This window comes from Miniopterus natalensis, chromosome 1 (assembly GCF_054644295.1).
Source record: "Miniopterus natalensis isolate mMinNat1 chromosome 1, mMinNat1.hap1, whole genome shotgun sequence".
Classification (NCBI taxonomy): Eukaryota; Metazoa; Chordata; class Mammalia; order Chiroptera; family Miniopteridae; genus Miniopterus; species Miniopterus natalensis.
Window position 1 is genome coordinate 141306808 of NC_142081.1, and position 17749 is coordinate 141324556.

The following is a 17749-nucleotide window of genomic DNA, read 5'->3' on the forward strand; positions in this document are numbered from 1 at the left end:
TTATTCTCAGTTCCTTGGGAACCAGATTTATCTTCCTTGGACTTATCCTGAGAACTGTAGTGGGTTAACTATTGTCCCTCCAAAATTAATGTCTATCCAGAACCTCAGAGCATGATCTTACTTAAAAAATAGGGTTTTTGCAGGTTTAGTTCAGCTAAGGTCAGGTCATACTGGATTAATGTGGGCCCTAAATCCAGTAACTGGTGTCCTTATACGAAAAGGAGAGCAATAGGCAGTCACGCAGGAAGAAGGCCCTGGGAAGAAAAAGGCAGAGATTAAAACGGTGCAGCTACAAGGCAGAGAGCAGCAAGGAACGGCAGAAGCTAGAAAGAGGAAGGGAAGGATTCTCCCCTAGAGCCTGTGATAGAGTAAATTTCTTTTGCTTTATATCACTCAGTTTGCAGTAACTTGTTAGGACGGCCCTAGGAAACTAATACAACAGTAGATCCTCAGCAATTTTTACTGGTGGAAAAAATGTTTGGACTTTTGGTTTGAATCAGGATGTTCGTTTCTGTTCCCCATAGAACATCTGGACTTTTCTGGTGTTTTAAGGAATAGCCAAGTGGTACAGCAGCTACTTTTTCAGCTAACTAAAAAAGGCATTAAACTAGATGACTATATTTATAAATGAATGCTACAGTACCCTTCCTGTTAGAAAGAAAAATTGATTTCCTCTACTCTGAACAGCAGCTAGCAGTCACTGCTATTGATTAGGAAGAACATGGTAGTGGAAAAAGCTACAGTTAGCTGAGAATTGAATGAAGATCCAATTCTAGCTCAGGCTCCATCTTATTTTCTAGTAATGTGCTCACCTAATTCTTTGGGAAATTAGTAATTCTAACATTTAAAAATATTCTGGCATTTTTATATTTATTCATTTTCTTATACTTTTGTGGTCAGAGTAAAAAGGAAACAGCCAACATATTGAAATACTTGTTTTACCAGGAATAATAAGATTTTATAGATGTTTACTGTGATATTCTAAAAATAATTTTAAAATATAAATAAGATAAACATGGGAATGAAGATGAAAGAGAGACTTTGAGAAAAGATGGAAATAAAATTGGAACCAAGAAGCCTCTTTCATTCTTATTTATGTAATTTTCTCTGGTTTGTTTCTAAGTCGGCTTATCGTTGCTGAGAATGAAGGTAGGCAATTGAATATGCTTGGCCCTGACCCTGAAGAAAAGTGAGTCTGGCACATAGACCATTTCTCTTCTGGTAGAAGAGCTGGGGGGCATCGTAGTAATTCTGCTCAACCTAGCAAGGTCACTCCAAAGTGGAAATGGCAGGCAGCTCTCAACTTGTGGGTCTGTCTCTTGGTGGAGAGGGAAGTGGAGAAGAAAACAGGGTTTCTTGACCCCCTTCTTCACTGCCTTTTCTAACTGATGCCCACATCTTTCTCTTCAGGCTGGGGCTTAACACCTCGCCAGCCTGCCACAGAAGAACACAGCTTCAGCATAGATCAGGAAAACCGTTTTGGTAAGTCTGCTCTAATTGTGAGATTTTTGCATTTGTTTTTCAAGATTTCTGACATGTGTCATTATACAATGTATAACTGACCCACAAAAAATTTGTTTCAAAACCCCCCAAAAGTTAGGACAACATAAATTATTAATCTTATCATTATAACAATTCACATTGCTAAAGAATTAAACATGTATTGATTTTGCTGGTGTAACAGTTTGGGTATATATTTTCACAAATGACAAAGGGCTTAAAGCATATCCCTTCAAGAACAAGATGAAATTTGATGACATGGCAATGTTAAGAAAATATAAGAATAATATTCTTGTCTATGACTTTATAAATTGTGGTTTACACTTTCAAAGTTGGAACAAGTCACAGAAAATAGTCTACCCGGTCACCTTTTCAATTCACATGCTCCTCTTCTTTCATCCATCACAAAATATTTGTGTTTCCAAGAAGAAATACACTCCAAAGAATCTCAAGGGAAAGTAAGTCACTTAGGAGAGAATTATGCATGGCATGAAGTAGCAGAGGTTGTGTCCCTAGATATCATTATATTTCTGAGGTCCATCAACCAGAATATGATGCCTATCTGAAGACCTGTGAATATGTGCATGCTTGTGTGTTTGTGTGTGTGCAAAAAAGAGAGAGAATAAAAAATTTAAAAAAGCATTGGTATGGGGGCAATTCCAAGATGGCAGTGGATTGAGGGGAAGCTAGTGACGCTCTCCCAGAACAAAACTGGAATTGCAACTAAAATAGAAAAAAAACATCCTGAATAATCAACTGCAACTGAAGATGAGCTAGAGAGCACTCTCATAACCAAGGACATAAAGCGGAGCCCACACAGAGACTGATAGGAAGTGTGGAGGCACAAGAGGGCTGGCTGGGTTCCCACAGGCAGCTGCTGAAGGTCCAGAGGGAGATCTCAGCTGTGGGGTTCCCACTGAGAGCTCTGGGGCTTAAACCCCAAGCTGGGCTTCCCAGCCCAGAGCACCAGAACTGAGAAAGGTGCCCACATAACATCTGGCTATGAAAAGCAGCAAGGTTTCTGTCTGCCAGGGAGAGACAGCTAGAAATGCAGGCACCCTCTAAAGGGCCAATGCACAACATTTTGTGTGCAGCCACTCACCTAGGGCTCTGGCAGAAGGAGGGCAGAGTGGACTAGGGTGGTGTGAAAAGAACCTGGGGTCTTGGGCTCTGGAGACAGATGGCACACTAGATCAGATGGATTTAATTGACATTTACTGAACATTTCACCCCAAAGCTGCAGGATATACATTCCTTTCAAGTGCACATGCATCATTCTCAAAGATAGACCATATATTAGTACACAAAACAAGGCTACAAGTTCAAGAAGATTGAAATCATATCAAGCATCTCAGATCACAATGGCATGAAATTAGAAATCAACTACAGTAAAAACACTCAAAAACGTTCAAACACATGAAGGCTAAATAGCATGTTATTAAACAATGAATGAGTTTCCAGTAAGATCAGGAAAGAAATAAAAAACTTCCTGGAAACAAATGAAAATGAACACACAATAACTCAAAATCTATGGAACACAGTGAAAGCAGTCCTGAGAGGGAAGTTCATAGCACTACAGGCCTACTTCAAAAAGCAAGAAAAATTTTTAGTAAACTATCTAACCCTACAACTTAAAGGATTAGAAAGCTCACGTGAAGCCATCTGGACAAGGGCTTTTGTTTGCTGGGAGTTTTTTTTTTTATTATTATTGCTTCATTTTATCCCTTGTTATTAGCCTATTCAGGTTTTCTGATTCTTCCTGATTCAGTTTTACATGATCCCACTCATATGTGGAATCTAATAAATAAAATACACCGAGGAACAAAATAGATCCAGAAACACAGAAGCCATGGAACAGACTGAAGGATCTCAGAGGGAAGGCAGGGGTGGGGGAGTGGGTGGGGAGAGATTAGTCAAAGAACTTATATGCATATATGCATAACCTATGGACACTGACATTGGTGTGAGGAAGTCCTAGGGGTGGAGTGGATGTGGCTTGGAAGGGATCAATGAGGGAAAAAAGGGAACATCTGTAATACTTTCAACAATAAAGATAAATTTTTTAAAAAGTATTGGTATGAAGAAAGGAAAATAAAATATAGGCACTTCGTTTAATGGTTTATTACATTTTTAATTGATTTATTGATTTTCTTGTCCCATTAGGGTCCAAAGTCCATGAAGAGAGGACTCAATCTGTTATATCACTGCTGTAAGCCCAATGAATAGAACGATAGCTGTCAAATAATAGGTATTGCATAAATATTTGTTTAATTAATGAAATAATAAGGGACAGTCTATATTAAAATGCAACCGAAGGTAAGTATAGGGAAACAAATGATATGTAACTGTTAATAAAAGAATATACTGCCCAGCCGGGCATGGCTCAGCGGCTGAGCGTCGACCTAGGATCCAGGCGATCGGGGTTCAATTCCTGGTCAGGGCACATGCCCGGGTTGTGGGCTCGATCAGTGACTCTCATCATTGATGTTTCTATCTCTCTCTCCCTCCCTTTTCCTCTATCTGAAATCAATAAAGATATATATAAAAAAAGAATATACTAATTATATATTTTCCAAGATTAGAAAAATTACATTTTTTTATCGAGTTGAAACTCATATAACATAAAAATTATCATGTTAACTACCTTCGGGCCTACAATCCAGTGGCTCTGGGTGCAGTTAAAATGCTATGTAGCCATCAGCACTGCCTAATTCCAGAACATTTTCACTTATCTCTATGAAACTGCCAGTTTTCGGACATTTAATATAAATGTAATTGTATAGTATGTTGTTGTTTTTTTGTGGAAACTAATAGTTTACACTACCAGATAAGTGCTAATTAAAAGGGGGGAAAAGAGGTTTGTGAATCATACCGTATGTGGCTTCTCAGGTTGGCTCCTTTCACTTAGTAATATGCACTTAAGATTTCTCCACCTCTTTTCATGGCATAATAGTTGTGTGTGTTTTGTTGTTGTTTGTTTTTTAGCATGGATTAATATTCCCTTGTCTGAATGTGCCACAATTTATTTACCCATTTACCTACAGAAGGGACATCTTGGTTGCTTCCACGTTTTGGCAATTATGAATAAAGCTTCTATAAACATTCATGTGCAGGTTTTTGTGTGGTCATAAGTTTTCCACTCATTTGGGCAAATACCAAGCAGTGTGATTGCTGGATCATATGGTAGGAATATGTTTAGTTTTGTCAGAAACTTCCAAACAGTCCTCCAAGGAGGTTGCAGCCTTTTGCATTCCCACTTGCATGAACGTTGTCTTTTCTCTGTTGCTCCACAGTCCCACCAGCATTTGATGTTGTCAATGTTTGGGATTTTAGTCATTCTAATGTGTGTGTAGTGGTATCTGATTTTAATTTGCAGTTTTCTAATGATATATAATGTTGAGCATCCTTTTATATGCTTATTTCAAAAATATGGAATGTGTAACAAATGTACGTATCGTTTTTGTACAGAGGACATGCAAATCTACTCTGCATAATTCAAATTTTATTATTTGTGCTTTCAGAATGAGCACTGTCTTTTCTTTTGATTCTCAAGATAAAGGATGCAACAGTTAAACCAGACTGTGTAATATTGAGAGCACTGGGAGTGTGCCAATAATAAAAGTGTCATGTCTATTTCTGGAAAATATAAATGAGATCAGATCTGTGAATGAAGAAAACAGAGCAGGAGGCATCTGGGAACACAGAAGAAGAAGAAGGAAAAAAAAACAAGCAGCAGAAAGAGGGTGTACTTTCAGACAGAACTAAAAAGACACTCAGGCTCAATGTGTGCTGACAGAAACAGGGCAGATTTCGAGAAGGAAATTAAAAAAAGAAAAAAAAACCCGGTGGCGGGGGAGTTATTGGAACTTGGGTCGGAAGGCCTGGTGTGCGGCTAGGACCCCTTGCTTCTCAGGGGGTACCCCTGCAGCCAAGATATCTCTCCTGATTTTTGTCCACCACACAAGGGTGTGGGACCAGCCTGTTCCTCATCTCTGCCTCTCCTACCAGTCTTGATGTGGCTGCTTCTTCATATCCTTAGTTGTATGATTTCCGTTCAGCTAGATGTCAGGCAGCTCTGAAGGATGGTTTTTCTGTAGCTTAGTTGTATTTTTGACATGGTTGTGGGAGGATGCAAGTGCCACATTTACCTATGCTGTCATCTTGACCAGAAGCTGTACATGTTGGGCTGTATAGGGCTTTGAAATAATTAAGTTTTCCAAAGAGTGAGATAGGAAAATGCAATCAGCCAACTCTTCCTAAATGTCATTTACAGCACACTCCATCTAAAGAGAGCAAAATGCATTTATATTCATATGTACAAGATTGACCATATTCTAGACCAACAATATTCAACTCTTTTCATCTCATGACACACATAAACTAATTACTAAAATTCTGTGACACACCAAAAAATATATTTTTTACCAATCTGACAAAAAATACATATATATTTTTTTCATTTATATTGGACAGCTATTGTTGTGTTGACTGTTGTCATTTTTTTTATTTGACAGTTTAAGGGAAAAGAAGTCAGTGCCCTTGATTAAATAGGTATTGCATGTTTTAAAATTTATTGTGGCACACCAGTTGAAAATTGCCATTCTAGACAATAAAACAAATATCATTAAATTTAAAAGTGTTTAAATGAATGAATATGAGAACAACATATCAGAATATGTGAACTGTCACTAAAACAAGAGTAAGGGAAAATTTATAGCACAAAAAGCTTACAATAAAAATGATTAAGAGTCACAAATTAATTACCTCAGCTTTCCTTTTGAGAAACTAGAAACAGACAAGCAAATACAATCTAAGTAAGCACAAGAAATTAAATAATAAAACAAAGTGAAGAACAATGAAATAGACACCCCAAAAATGTTAGAGAATATCAATAAAATAAAAAACTGATTCTTTGAAAAAAACACAACATCTAGAACTCCTGACCAAATAAATAAGAAGAGAAGAGAGAAGACATGATTACCAGTGACAGGGTAAGAGAGGTAGTATTATTACAGACTCTACAGTTCTTAAGAGGAAAGTGAGAGAGTATTAAGAACAATTTTTGCCCATAAATTCAACAATTTAAATGACATAGACAAATTGCTTTTATGACACAAACTAACATATTATATTCAACAAGAAATCAACAACTTAATAGCTCTATAACTATTTTAAAAATTGAAATTGTAGATTATTCCTTCCCTGTCCCAGAGTTTTACTGGTGAATTCTACCAAATATTTACAGAAGAAATAATGTTAATCCTATACAGACTTCCAGAAAATTTAAGTAAAGTGAATACTTCTGCACTCCTTCTATGAGCTTTACCCTGAACCAAAACCTGTATAAAAGTAAACCACAAACCAATATCCTTCATAAACATAGACACAAATATTCTAAACAAAATATTATCAAATCAAATCTAATAACATATAAAACAGTCTAATGGCACTGTTTTCACCTAAAGTTTGTCCTAGAAAAACTTTGGCACTAGAAAGTTTGGCACTAGAAATTTTGGAAGGTGCTGACTATGTTCATTAGTTTGATTATTTTAATGTTTTCACTGGCAGACACTTTGCTGAAACATAAATTTGTACACTTTAAATATTTATTTATTACAATTGAATCAAACTTTATTTAATACATCCTGAATAAATTATTGCTATTTTGAGAATATAAGTTGATTTTAATATTGGAAAAGCTAAACACTAAGTTATCACATATGTAGGGTAAAAAAAAAAAAAAAAAAATCATTCTCATCTTGAGAGATCCAGAAGCATTTGCCAATATTTAACATACATTCATGATAAAAACTCATCATAACTGTCACACACTGCATGATAAATTATTTCTCATTTGGATAAAAAGCATTTGTCATCATTTTAACCAACATCACAATTAATGACTTTTTAAGTTATATCCCCAGAAATGGAGAATAAGAAGGTAATGCCTAAATCACCACTTCTACTCAGCATTATAGCAGAGATTCTAGCCAGTGCAAGAAAACCAAAAATGAAGAATGAGTGAATGAATGAATGAATGAATGAATGAACGAACGAATGGGTATTTTAAAAGTAAAACAAAATTGTCATTCCTGATAGATGGTATTATTATATCCATAGGAGAGTCTAATAAAACTTACAAGCCTATTTAATAAGTTAATTAGTGAGTTAATAAGCAAATTTTCCACTTCACTTGATGTAAAAAATCAATTATGCATCTATATATAAGGATAAAAAAAGAAAAACTCTAAGTAGGAAAGGAAGATGGCATTTGTCTTAAACATAAAAATGTTAAGGATAAGTCTAACAAAATATCTGCAAGACTTCTACACTAAAACCTATCAACTATTATGTAGTGAAATTAAAGAGACCTAAATAAATTTAAAACGACACTCTTGTGGGGGACGGAGGACGGGAAAAGATTAACCAAAGAACTTAATGCATATATGCAGAGCCCGTGGACACAGACAATAGTGAGGGGAAGGCCTCGGATGGGGCGGGAGGCAGGTGAAATGGGGGACATCTGTAATACTCTCAACAATAAAAATAATTGTTTTAAATATGTTTGTACTGATTTTAGAGAGAGAGGGATGGAGAGGGAGAGAGAGAGAAACATCGATGAGAGAGACATTGATCGGCTGCCTCCTGTGCGCCCCCTACTGGGGGTCAAGCCCGAAACCCAGGCATGGGCCCTGACCAGGAATGGAACCGGTGACCTCTTGGTGCATGGGATGATGCTCGACCAACTAAGCCACACAAGCCAGGGCAATAAAAATAAAATTTAAAAAATTAAATAAAAATAAAAGAATAGAAATTTCAGAAAAAGATCTTTGCATACATAGACATATATTATGTGACAAATAAGAAATGTAATGCATTGGAAAGACAGTGGTCCATTGTTATCTCAACATAAGATAATGTTGAGATTATTGTCTATTCATTTTAGGAAAATATAAACATACTTAATAATATAGACAGAAGTAAATCTTAGAAGAGTTAAAGCTTTGTGGATGACAAGGGGCCACATGCTAACCAGACTAGCTCAGGAAAGGCCTGTGTGGCAGCCTTGCAAATTCAGAGACCTAAACTTACCACAAAAGATGGTCTGAAATTAAAACTTTTTAAATTAAAAAGCAGTTTATGGTGGGTAGTCATGTCCTAGGCCAGTATCTTCCCTGAAAAAGGTCAATCTACCTTAACTGAGCCTGTTGACTGTCTTTTTGCATCTACGATAACATATTGTTGGAGTGGCAAAGTAATTTTCCCTTTTCTGGACCGTTCAAGGCATAGGCACTGTTCTGCGGAGAACACAAATCCCCTCATTATTATTGAGTTAACTGTTAGCTGTTAACTATCCAGCACCAACCTAAGTAAAAGAAGTGAGTGTCTATCATTTTATTTTTTATCCAATCCCAGAGATTTCACTACTTTGCTTTCTCCCACTTCCCTAATCTATCACCAGTGGATTTCAGGTAATCCACTCAGGTCTTCCAGTTTTATTGTAATGTATAAAACAAGGTGCAAAACTGCCATTCTCCGAGCATTATCTCAATCTGTTGAGATTCTGCTTCCCAGCATATTGACAATTTGGCTCAAATAAATTCACAAAAAATTCTTAACAACTTTGAATGTTTCTTACATTAACAGCTTTAAGCTTAGAACTATAGGCTTCTAATTTCTGATAATGATTGTCTTGATTAATAAGATCAATTTTAGTACTGAAATTAATTAAGCCTGCTGAATAAACTTTAAAAAATCTTAGCACAAAATGGCTGAAATACATACTGAGGTCGAAATGTACTAAGGTCAAAACCAAAGAGCACATGGAACACAGCCAAGCACTTAAGCACCGCTTTCTCTTTTTAATGAGCAAATCTCAGTAAATTGGGACTTGTTCTGATTACCGATCAGGGTAGAACGGACCTAAATAAAAAGCCTAGAGCCCATGTTGGGGATTCAACTCATCCCAAAATAAAGGAGTAATGCAGTGATACACGCCTCGGTGGAAGCAAGAACCAGAATACAACCCACCACCCTGCAAACTTAGAGCTTGTGTTTGTATGTTCTGAAAGGTTCAAAGGAGCACAGCTGTCAAATTATTTTAAAGGAGTTCTGAATTGCTAAGGCCTTGAGGAGCACAGCGGATGGGCTTAAGCAAACCCTATACAAATAGATTTTGAAATGGCCAATACAAGGTCAAAGATGTGGGTGCAGAGGAAAACCAGAAACAATGCCTGAGGATAAACCAAAATGACAGCCAGAAGAAACAGGTGAAAACTCCAGATACTGGAATAAATGGACATGGATTATTGATAACATAAAACTATAGTTACTACATATAAAAAAAGTTTTGAAAATTTCTGAAAGGTAAAATTACAGTGTCATGAATATTTGAAGAAGAACCAACCAGTATTTCGAAAACTAAAAACTCATTAGCAGAAATACAAAATATCCCAACTTAAACCTAAATAGATGGGAGGAGTTTTGGTTTCACTATGGTAGTATAAGCTGTCCAAGATACATCTCGCCCCCTTACCACAACTACAATTTGACAAATACATGCACAAGATATAAAAATAAAGCTCTCTGAAGAATCTGAAAATTAAAGCAGGTGAATTGTGGAAGGGAGTCAGATGTGGAGAAGCAACCCTCACAAGGATGAGTTTTCTGTTTTTTGTTTTTGTTTTTCCTTCTCGTGCCTGGACTTCCATCTTGTGCTCCAATGAGAGTGGCTTCTGCAGTTAGAATAGTGGCAGACTCACCACCCTGTATATGGCAGGAGAAAACATGGAGAGGGTCTCAGGCAATGTGGAGTGTGAGAAGGAAATGCTGGAGGGGAGAGAATTTACAAAAATATAAAATGACACTTTTCTTACTGCATTTAGTTTTGTTTTGAAAAATAGTTACTTTTCATTAAAAAAATGTGTTACTTATGTCTACATGTGATGGAATACATATCGAGACAGCCACTCTCATACTTTCAAAATATCAGTTTAATTTAAAATAACCATTGAGAGTTTAATCCACATAAGCAAGAGCTTGTTGTACTCTCAATAATGTTTAAGAATCAAAGTAGCCTGAAGACAAAAAGTGTGAGAACTACTGGGCTAGTATATATGTAACTCAAGACATTGAAACGAGGTCCATGAATCCTGGCTAGGTTCTGCCCTTAATAAACCAAGCTGCTTCACTCATATTTTTCATGTATTTTGCTATTCTTATTCCTTTATAAAGCTGGTTAACACTTTAGCTGAGTAAATAAGTTCCACGAAAGTGTGTTGTCTATGATAAAGCCAGAGCTTTGAAAGTCCGGTTTGTAGTGAGAGTTCTACAGTTATATTTGGGATGAAAGAACTTTGGGAAAAGATAAAACTCAGGAGACACACTAGGGGCTGCTTAGTCCAGTTTTTTATCTGCCCAATTAGTTAACTGATTTTGAGATTTTGATCTTAAATAAGGAATCCATGTATAAATACAGCTAATGTTAGTATTTCACTTTTCATGATAACTTTATTAACCTTTAATAAAATACATAAAATATAAATTACATTTTATATATTTTCCAATAGGTACACACCCCCAACCTCCACCTTGACATTTAATCTGATAACTATTTGCACAGGAATTAGTCCAATAGTTTTTCTTCATTAAAAGGGGAAGCAGCATATTATCAGATAAAAATTTAGCAATAGCTTTCATTGGGGGAGAGCTAGTGCTCTAGGCTAATGTTTCTATTCAGCAGTATACTGCACTATAAGGAACACTATGTCATTTTAAGGCTATTTCTATATATATATATGTATATATATATATTTCCTGAAGAAGTGTTTATAATTTTCGTTTGCATATAATAAAACCTGAAAACTCTCAAAGAAGAGAATATTTAGAATGTTTAGCATATTCAAAATAAAGTAAATATGACTTTCTGGCAAAAGAAATGACATAAACTTAGGAATCTTCAAATAGTTTTTATCAAAATGTTAAGTTCCCAAAATGCTTTATTCTACTCAAATCTAATCATATTATAGAAGGTAGCTACTGATGAATAAGCATGAGATGCAAAGAGATAGGCCTTGACCTAGTTGACTTATTAATTAGCTTGATTTGGTTAAACACCATCACCCTCAACGAAATTAATGGCAATAACAAATCGAGAGGAAGAGATGAGCAGATGGGAAGCCACCATATGCTCAAGCCGCATTCTTAACTGATAATAATTAAGTAATTATGGGATGAGAGAGGATTTAATTCAAATGTCTATGGCATTTGACATGCCTGCTTATAAAACCGTGTCATTTATAATGGATATTGTTTCACTTGGCCCCTGACTTTGCTGGAAGTATTAAATGCAAAAGAAAGAAATCACTTCAGTGTTGTGTAACCCATCCTTATGCAACAAACATATTTATTAAATATTTTTTTAATATGCAGGCTCAATGGACAAAAAAGGAATTAATAAACATAAACTTTATCTGTATTTTCTTACTCTTGGTCCCAAGATAACAGGATACGGTCACTGTCATGGGTCATTAACTACTGAGAGGCCGTGGATGGTGATGGGCACGGTGTTAACAGCACCTCTTGGAACATGGCTTGATGACTTGGGGTCCTCAGCTTTTAGTTGTAGTTCAAACAGGGAAGCCTAGGGATTCGGTCTGGTTTCAAACCATCATTCAAACTCAAGCAAGATGTGAATGACAGGTTATGGCTGGAGAGTTAGGCTTGTTTCTGTTTTCTCCAGCCCGCTCTTCAATCATCAGATGCACGTTAGAAAACTATTTGCTCTTGATTTAGTCACCCTACAGGCCAAAGATTAAAAATATAAGCCTATGATTGAAAGTATTGCAGGTGTCAACAATAAAGATAAAAACAAAAACAACAAACGAAAAAAACCTTTGCACTCAGAGGGAGAAAAAAATTTAAGCCTATTTCTTGTCTCAACTAGTTTACTTCTTTTAGTGAAAACCACATGAAAAAAGAAGACGGTTAGCAATGAAGAATTGCAGTGATCTTTAAAATGTCAAATTTTTACTGTCATTTTACTTTATCATCATAAGTACCTGCCTTGCATAAACAAATTTGACACTGATCTTCCTTAACTAGTTTTATGATGAGATAATAAACTAGATTAGAATTTAGAGAAATTCCTACTCAGATGTGGTATTGATTCTTCAGACTACCTGAAGTAAATGAGTTTCCAGTACTGGAAAAAAATTAATTAAACACCTACTATCAAAGAATAACAATGTTTATTCTCATTAAAGCAGGTAAATAAACTACATTTTCAATACCACAAGATATGACTTTGAAGCATAAAAAAATGATTAACCTCTCTCACTTGAATGTCATTAAGGGATTTGAAACTGTCTGACAGATAACATATTATCTAATAAACAAGTTCAAGAAAATAATTCCTGTATTAGTTTTCCAGAAGTTCCATACAAAGTACTACAGACTTCAGGGTTTAAACAACAGACATTGATTTTCCCCCAGTTCTGGAGCATATAAGTTCTAGATCAAAGTGAGGGATGGTTCTTTCCTAAGGCCTCTCTCTTTGGTTTGTAAATTGCTGTCTTTTCCCTGTGTCTTCTTCACATGGTGTTGGCTCTGTGAGTATATGTCTGTGTCCAAATTTCCTCTTCTTATACGGACATCAGCTATATTGGATTAGGGCTCATGCTGATGACCTCTTTTTAAATTAATAACTTCCTTAGAGATCCTGTCTCCAAATGCAATCACATTCTGAGGTACTGGAGGCTAATACTTCTACAAATCAATTAGATTGGGAGCATAATTCAGCCCATAACATATCCTAAGATTAAAACACTTAAGTAAGTTATTTTTATTTTAAAATATTCTTATCTACAATCATTTTTAGGCATATAAAAAAACAAATAAAAAGTAATCTCATTCATTTGAACTGTCACTACGATACACAGGGTAATATAATGTAAAATGTTTACTTACACACACACACACACACACACACACACACAAAACACATTTTTAAAATTTCAGCTAAAATTTGAGATAATCTAAACCAAGCATATTTTAAGATATTCATTCAACTAGGGGATAGGTTTGGTGCATGAACAAGGGATGCCCCAAAAATATGACATTATTTCTGCCTTTAAGAAACTCTCATTCTAGTAATAATGGTAAGATTATTGGCAGTCACTGAGTGCCTCACAAGTTCCTGGTAACTTACTCTACAACAACTCAATTAACCATTTTACCAAGTCTGTATCTTAAATACTACTATTATCCCTATTTTAAGGAATGGGGGCACAGTGGCATAAAGAAATTGAATTGATATAGGGTGCATTTAAATTCAAGGACCCTGATTCCAAGACAGTTCTCTTAACTATTCTGTGCTATTTTATAGTCTACTTGGAACAAAACAGAAATGTAGCATCACTCTAGGGAAAAGACTTATAAGCATGTGTGTTTCAGTAGAAATAATAAGTGCCAAGATAGATGTATGATTGTTGCAGGAATAATTCAGGTAATGAGTCCATATAGATTGGAGAATGAAAGCATCATTTTCCTTTTGTTGATCTCATTAGTTTTTTGTCCTCAGATGCACTCTCATCATGCCTTTACTATAGCACTTCGTACAACATATTACAATTGATTTGTTTACAAGTTTCATCTTCTACACTAGACAATAATTTTTCCCAGAGCAAGAATCTAGTCTCTTTCATGATTGAATGCTTAGCATTTAGCTCTACCAGCACAAAATAAATATTTATGGATAAGCGAGTTCACATTAAGAACACTTCTTTATATTGGGAACAAAAATTTTAACCCACAAAAAAGACATTTGCAACCCTATTTTTTATTTTAATTCAAATAACTCCAAAATAAAGAGTTAATTTAAATAACAAAAAGCTAAGCATAAAACTTTTATTAAATTTAAATATCTAAATTTTCTCTATTTCAAATATAAGTTGGATGCCCTGAGACCAACGAGTTCAATGTTTCCATTACAGCATCCCATTTATAACATAGATAACACTACTCATGTATCTCTAAAAATACTATGAAAAATTTATTGATAATATCTAAAGCGTTTTATTCCATCCTTAATATGACCATTTACTTTCTTCTATTTATAGCTGCTAAACTTTATTGAGTTAGAAGTAAGTCTTGTGTTCTTTATAATTTCTACATATATGTCACAATACCTTCTTCAGATTGTTATGTGAATTTCTAGGGTCACGTCACTGGACATCTGTATATTTGTTTCCAAGATATTTGTTAAGCAAATAATAAATGAAGCACCTACTATTATTTACATTCACATTTCTGGAGATGCAAATAAAAAAGTTATGATTCAATATTATAGCAGCCATAGTGAAATTAAGGGTGCTACATTGCCTGACTCCCACAAAAGTAAAAGAAAAGGTACAAGCTCAGGTGTTTCACAAGCTGACCAGTTTGGCTGTATAAGATGATGGCAAATGTGGTGAGAAAATATCAGAAAAATAGAAAAGCAGGCTAAAATCTTTCCCAACATAGCAAAAAGTTTGTATTTTAGCCTATTTCCAAAGGAAAAGGAAACATTTTTAAGCAGCAGGTAGATGTAATCTTACTGCATTTTAAAAAAGATAACCATAGTAGAAAGCATGGATTTAGCTTCAAAAGATATAAAATAAACTCATTCTATTGCCACATAGCTACCCAGATTTGTATCTAGATATCAATTCAAAGTAATGTCCTTCATTATGTAATAACATAAACTCAGTATAAATGTTTTAGAAACCTACAGGTAGTGAGTTGATTTCTATGGTCTATAGAACTTCAAAAAAGAAACACATCATTTCTAACAAGAAAAAAGCTCTGCCCACAGGTTGATAAATATACTGGCAATAAGTAAGTTTCTTTTAAAGAGAATGACATTGAGGTGACTGGAGCTATTCAGATATGCATGGCTAGGAAGCATATTTAGCAAGTTTAAGCACTAGAGTTGGTAACTGATTTGACATGAAGCCCAAGAAACCTCACATTACATCTAGCAAACTAGGTAACTGTTGGGCATACAAGTCACTGAAACAAAATTCAGGATGGAGTTTGTTTAGGAATATGAGAGGTGGTTTTGGAACATGATCAGGTTAACTTGCTTATAGGACATTCATATGTTGACAGTGAAGATATCAATCTGGAACTGAGGAACAAATTTGGGGCCAGGATTATCATGACATAGCAAAAAGATGAAAAGAGAGAAACTTAGAGAGTATAAGCAACTGAGGATGTTCAAAATGTAGGGGGTCAAAGATAGAACAAAGGTACCCTGATACTTATGAAAGGAAAAGCAAAACAAAAGAGAAGCTCACAAAGGACACAAAACGTGGTTAAAGGGGAGGATATGCCAAAAGTCCCACAAAGGTCAAAGAAGATGGTGACCTTAACATTCTTATTGGGTTAGGCAATAACAAACAGAAAACAAATAAGAAATAATGAATGTCTCCCTAGAAATTTGTTGGTAAAGGAAAGGGAAAGATTTAGCTACATGTTTAGTAGCTCCAATTTTTCTCCCAATTCTGATGTGTGAGTTCCCCACCACCAAGCAGTGCTCCTCCATTAACTTGGTATCCTACAAACTAACTCAGTTATGACACTATTTATCTGGAGTTAGCATCAGATTTCACAGGCGAAGGGCTCCCACAAGACTCCCCTTGCTTCACCTGCCAATAACAAGCCCAGGTTGTTGCCTGCGTTTCTGACTTAACTGGCTATAACCTCTTCCTCACGTTCAATTAATTTGTTAGGCTCAGAGATCTGATAAACATTTTATTTACTATATTACTTATTTATTATAAAAGGATATTACTCAGGAACAGACAGACAGAATTGATGCCTAGAAAGGTATGAGGAAGGAGTGTAGAGTTTCCATACTCTCTAAGTATGCCACTCTTAATGAATCTCCAAATGTCCAAAGAACCCAATCGTTTGTTTTGTGGAAATTTCATTACATGGGTACAGCTGATTAAATCATTAGTAAAATGAACCTATATGTTTACTGTAATTCTCCATTTCAGGTAGAGTGGTAATATATAGCTTCAATTAGATTGTGAAAACTTAAGTAATTCCTAGGACAAGTATTAAAAACTTAAAGAATAATAGCTAAATGCCAATAGACAAATTAAAATGTAAATCTAAAATTATATTCAAATAATATTACAGAAGGCAAGAAAGGAGGAAGAATGGGACAAAAAGCCAAGGGGGCAAACAGAAGCAATTTAATCAATGGTAGGCTTAAATCTAACAATCAATGACTTTATTAAATGTTAATGCACTAACTACTCCAATTAAAAGCCAGACATTTCTTCATGTCAGGTTACCTACTGCTCAATGAACCATAGCTTATAATCAAAGTGGGGAATGCAGATACATAGAAAGGTATATTATTTGAGTTACGGTGCAAGTTGGGTCTTGACATGCAAAGTCAGGGGTTCCATTACTAAGCTGAGATTTAAGGTTATCTGCAATAAGATATCAACAACTTCTGCTGACACAAAATTATATAATTGAGAAGTTTTAAAGATCTTGTGAGTGACAAACCAAATGAAGATTTGTGTTTTTTGTTTGTTTAAACCTCACCTGAGGATATTTTTTCCACTGATCCCTAGAGAAAACAGAAAGAAGGACTTGTACTATTTAATAATAGCCCCTATATGAACTAAAAACACATAGTTTTAATAAATAGAGTAACATATTTAATTAATTTGGTAATTGTCTATATATTGTGTAGAAGTTGAAGTTCAATTTCTCAAGTAAATATGTCTTTCTAGATCTCACTCATGTTCTCTCTCCTTCCTATCTATTATTTATCAATCTATCTATCTGTCCTTCCATCTAGGTATCTGTTAGGAATCTTCTCAGGCTGCATAGCAGAATATCACATACTTGGTGGCATAAAAAACAGAAATCTATTTTTTCAGCGTTCTGGAGGCAAGAAGTCCAAGATTAAGTTGCTCTCAGGGCTAATTTCTGGTGAAATCTCTCTTTTTGACTTACAGATGGTCACCTTCTCACTGCATTGTCACATGGCCTTACCTCTGCATGCACTCACACAAATAATGACAGCTAAAATGGCAATAGACATTTGGCACTTGGCATCTAGGGCCTCCTTTTTATAAAGACACCACTGCTATCAGATTAAGACCCCTACCTTTTTCATCTCACTTAACATTGGGGGTTAGGGCTTGAGCACATGAATTTGGGAGGGTACAATTCAGTTCATAAC

The 17749-nt window shown here is 35.4% G+C and overlaps 1 non-coding gene across 1 annotated transcript; it reads right to left on the reverse strand.

Annotated features, from left to right (window-relative positions):
• Window positions 1–4923: 4923 nt before the first annotated feature.
• Window positions 4924–5030, reverse strand: LOC148094425 (U6 spliceosomal RNA). The gene has a single exon (XR_015716327.1). It is a non-coding gene; the product is annotated as a U6 spliceosomal RNA (small nuclear RNA).
• Window positions 5031–17749: the final 12719 nt, after the last annotated feature.